We start from the raw sequence: 5,055 nt of genomic DNA, 5'->3' as shown, positions 1-5,055 counted from the left end.
GTAATGTCTCTGCTTTTGAATATGCTATCCAGGTTGGTCATAACTTTCCTTCCAAGGAGGAAGCATCTTTTAATTTCATGGCTGCAGTCACCATCTGCAGTGATTTTGGAGCCCCCAAAAATAAAGTCTGACACTGTTTCCACAGTTTCCCCATCTATATTCCATGAAATGATGGGACCAGATGATCTTTGTTTTCTGAATGTTGAGCTTTAAGCCAATTTTTTCACTCTTCTCTTTCACTTTCATCAAGAGGCTTTTTAGTTCCTCTTCACTTTCTGCCATAAGGGTGGTGTCATCTGCATATCTGAGGTTATTGATATTTCTCCCGGCAATCTTAATTCCAGCTTGTGCTTCTTCCAGCCCAGCATTTCTCATGATGTACTCTGCATAGAAGTTAAATAAGCAGGGTGACAATATACAGCCTTGACGTACTCCTTTTCCTATTTGGAACCAGTCTTTTGGTCCATGTTCAGTTCTAACTGTTGCTTCCTGACCTGCATATAGGTTTCTCAAGAGGTAGGTCAGGTGGTCTGGTATTCCCATCTCTTTCAGAATTTTCCACAATTGTGATCCACACAGTCAAAGGCTTTGGCATGGTCAACAAAGCAGAAATAGATGTTTTTCTGGAACTCTCTTGCTTTTTCCATGATCCAGTGGATGTCGGCAATTTGATCTCTGGTTCCTCTGCCTTTTCTAAAACCAGCGTGAACATGTGGAAGTTCATGGTTCACGTATTGCTGAAGCCTGGCTTGGAGAATTTTGAGCATTACTTTACTAGAGTGTGAGATGAGTGCAATTGTGTGGTAGTTTGAGCATTCTTTGGCATTGCCTTTTTTGGGGATTGGAATGAAAACTGACCTTTTCCAGTCCTGTGGCCACTGCTGAGTTTTCCAAATTTGCTGGCATATTGAGTGCAGCACTTTCACAGCATCATGTTTCAGAATTTGAAATAGCTCAACCGGAATTCCATCATCTCCACTAGCTTTGTTTGTAGTGATGCTTTCTAAGGCCCACTTGACTTCACATTCCAGGATGTCTGGCTCTAGCTGAGTGATCACACCATGGTGATTATCTGGTCAAATAACCTTTAGGAGCTCAGAGTGGCCTCTAGCTAAAAGCCAGCAAGAAGCCAGGCCTCAGTCTTAACAGTGACAAGGAAGTGAATTCTGCCAACAACCTGACTGAGTCTGGGAGTGGATACATGACCAGTCGAGTTTCTGGATGAGAACCAAATCCGGGCAACACGTCGACTGGAATCATACAGAGGATCTAGCTAAGCTGTACCCAGACTCCTGACCCACCAAAAAGAAAAAAACTTTAAGATAATTACTGTGTGTTGCTTTAAGTTTTTAACTTTGTGATAATTTGTTACTCAGCAATAGAAAATTAACACGAGTAATTAATTGAAAAAAACAGGCTTTGCTTGTTGTTGAAAGGAGGAACTTCCTCTCAGTCCCGGATGCTTCTATCCATGCAAAGCTCCTGCAATTGTAACACATTTGCTTTCTTCCAATCTCATTCTCTCTTCTCCCACAGAGGCATGGGTTGGGAATGACCTGTTATTCGTGAATTTTGAAGGAAACACTGAGCAGGCATGTCCCAGTCCTTTTCTTTCCCTTTCCTCTTAGAAGCACGCTGCCCCACAGTCCTTATTTCCCCGGGGCAGTTCCCCTATGTGGGGTCACAGGCCCCCTTTGTCTGCACTGTCCCCGGTACTGAAGAAGGAGAAGGAAAGTCAGTGAGATAGTAGATTTAACTATGTAAAAATTTAAACCCCTCTATATTGAAAACTATTGGGGCTATATGAGAGAAAGAATTGATATTATTAATATGTAAAAACGATCATCCAAGCCAGTAAATAAAATATAAACACTCTAAAGGAAATGTGGTCAAAGGATAGGAGCAGAAGATAATGACAAAAGAAACTCAAGTGATAACACACAAGTGAAAAAGTCATCTCATTGTACATCATTTAAAAGAGCAAGATCCAGATATTGCCTATACAATGGCAAAGGCCCAGATGTGCATTAACACATCTTTTAGAGTGTTTATATTTTACTTACTGACTTGGACGACCTTTTTTACATGCTAATAATATTAATTCTGTCTCTCATATAGTCCCAGTAGTTTTCAATACAGAGGTTTAAATTTTTACATAGTTAAATCTATTATCTCACTAATTTTCCTTCCCCTTCTTCAGTTTTGTGCTTATTTGCCATTAAGTGAAGTGACCTGAAAGTCACTCAGTTGTGTCTGACTCTTTGCAACAGGTCCCTCTGTCCATGGAATTCTCCAGGCCAGAGTACTGGAGTGGGTAGCCATTCCTTTCCCCAGGGAATCTTCCCAACCCAGGGATTGAACTCAGGTCTCCCAATTGCAGGCAGATTCTGTACCATCTGAGCTACCAGGGAAGCCCATTTGCCATTAAGAGATTAGTTAAATAGACAGCATACCTTTCCATGGCTTCATTTTCCGTGTTTAACTCTTTAATTCAAATAGAATTGATTTAATGTTACATTGTAAAGTAAGTACCTATTTTTATAAATACTTCAAACACCAACACTTACTTGTGAAGCTATATTTGCTACATATTAATTCATTAAATATTTATAGTTTGTTTGAAGGCTACTTTTCTATTAAATTATAATAATTTTATTTGTAAACAATCAGTTCAGTTCAGTCACTCAGTCGTGTCCAACTCTTTGTGACCCCATGGACTGCAGCATGCCAGGCTTCCCTGTTCATCACCAACTCCCGGAGCTTGCTCAAACTCATGTCCATCGCATTGATGATACCATCCAACCATTTCATCTTCTGTTGTCCCCTTCTCCTCCTGCCTTCAGTCTTTCCCAGCATCAGGGTCTTTTCCAATGAGTCAGTTCTTCACATCAGGTGGTCATGGTATTGGAGCTTCAGCTTCAGCATGAGTCCTTCCAATGAATATTCAGGACTGATTTCCTTTCGGATGGACTGGTTGGATCTCCTTGCAGTCCAAGGGACTCTCAAGAGTCTTCTCCAGCACCACAGTTCAAAAGCATCAACTCTGTGGTGCTCAGCTTTCTTTCTGACCCAACCCACACATCCATACATGACCACTGGAAGGCACAGCCAGCTGATCATGTGTATGTGCATGCTAAGTTCCTTCAGTCATGTCCAACTCTTGGCAACACCATTCACTGTAGCCTGCCAGGATCCTCTGTCCATAGAATTCTCCACGCAAGAATACTGGAGTGGGTTGCCATGCCCTATCCAAAGGATTTTCCCAGCCCAGGGATCGAACCTGCATCTCTTAACATCTCCTGCATTGACAGGCAAGTTCTTTACCATTAGCACACCTGGAAAGCCTAAAACCCATCATGCCAGCTTTCAAAAGCACAGCTTTATTTCAAAAGGGAACAAATGCATGCTGGGCTCCTCTGTGGTTTCACGCCGCTTCACAAAAGAGAGATTTCAGAGGCAAAGCCGCTGTGACACGCACATGAGAAGCAGTTGAGAAGTGTTCTCAGTCGTCCTGCTTCACATGCACTGCACCTTTCTGACTCTCTGTACAGACACAGGGTCTTTTAAGTTGATTCCAGCTGGGTTCTATTGACCTCACCTCGTCACACTAGCTTCATAACATTTACTGTTTTTAAAGGGCCATGGCATTCTGATTGCCAGAGAGGTGGTAGAGAGACATGGGAGTTGGGCTAAGAGGAATACAGTTTAGCTGAGGGTCAAGGAGGAAGACCCTTATAAGCACTACACATCTCCATTTAGTCAGCAGCGAGCATTCTAACCCCTGCAGATCAGGCTTTTGCAAAAGCCTGCTCACTGACTTGGGGCATCATTACCACAAAGGTAAATGATTCCCCAAGCAGAGTCCTTTGGGGCCTCCATTTCTCCTGGCGTGCACTCGCTCCAGCCTGTAGGCTTTTCTCTTAACTATAATTCCCCTGGAACCCATATGTCTCTGATCTACCAGAAGAAGTTTAACAAAGGTTCCTAGAGTCATCTTTGGCCAGAAATGGTCCCTGAAAACTTGTCCCAGAGCCTCTGCACTCCCTGGAAGCACCCACTGGGAGACCTGCTTCTGTGAGATAACAAAGCCCACAGAGGACCTGCTTCGGTGAGATAACAAAGCCCGCAGAGACAAGCAGATAATGGCTGGATCCCAGGATCCCTGAAAACATGGCCAGGACTCCGTCTCTGTCTCCAAGATCCAGAGACTTCTTTCTGGCCCTCAACCCACACTTTCTGGGAGTAATTAATACTCAAGAGAAACATCAATAAACTTCAGAGCCAGAGCTCCAGGGGCAGGTCTCCAGGGTGAATCTGTTTTGGGCTGGGGATACGCAGGCTTGTCTCCACTCTGTCTGCTGTCCCTCCTGCCACTTCACTGGGTGCTGGGCTGTGGGAAACATGGAGTGCAGAGGGTGGTCTGTGAGAGTCACGGCAGGAAAGCTGAGGTCCTCTTGTGGAAGTCTCACGGTGTTTCCACATTGCTGTGTGTTTTAATATCGATACCTAATTTGCAAAATGTATTTCCTATATACCAGCCTTCATCCTGGCAATGGCCTCAAGTACACATCATCATCAACAGTTTATTAGTGTGGAGGCTGTGCCTGGGGTACAGACCTTTGCCCGTAGATTCTTACATACGGGCCTTAAGTTTGATAGAATGGCTCTCCCAGTGTGATTGCTGGAGCATGTTCTAAACGTCACCAGGTACTGCCAAGTTCTATTTCAAGAAATCCACGAAGGCTGTAGCAATTCACACATCCACAGCAGAGGAATGGGCCTTTTTCCAATATCCTTTGCTTACACTTACTGTTCTTTTAAGTGTTGGCCAATATGAGATAAAATGCTATTTCAATATCTATTATTTACTTTGCATGTTTTGATTACCAGTGTATTTCAAATGAACGTTGCCTCTTCTGAGCTGTATCCCTTACCATTTTGTCTTTAGCTCTTCACCGTCGGAGAGTCTCATCCCAGTTCTGAGTTTATACTCAGTTGTAGTGGCTGTTTCTCAAACATGCTTTCTGTCTCAAGCGTGGCTTATTATCCAACACT

Source organism: Bison bison, unplaced genomic scaffold, assembly GCF_000754665.1.
Source record: "Bison bison bison isolate TAMUID 2011002044 unplaced genomic scaffold, Bison_UMD1.0 scf7180017864341, whole genome shotgun sequence".
In the NCBI taxonomy this organism is placed as follows: domain Eukaryota; kingdom Metazoa; phylum Chordata; class Mammalia; order Artiodactyla; family Bovidae; genus Bison; species Bison bison.
The sequence above is the reverse complement of the archived record's forward strand: the minus strand, read 5'-3'. Positions refer to the sequence as shown.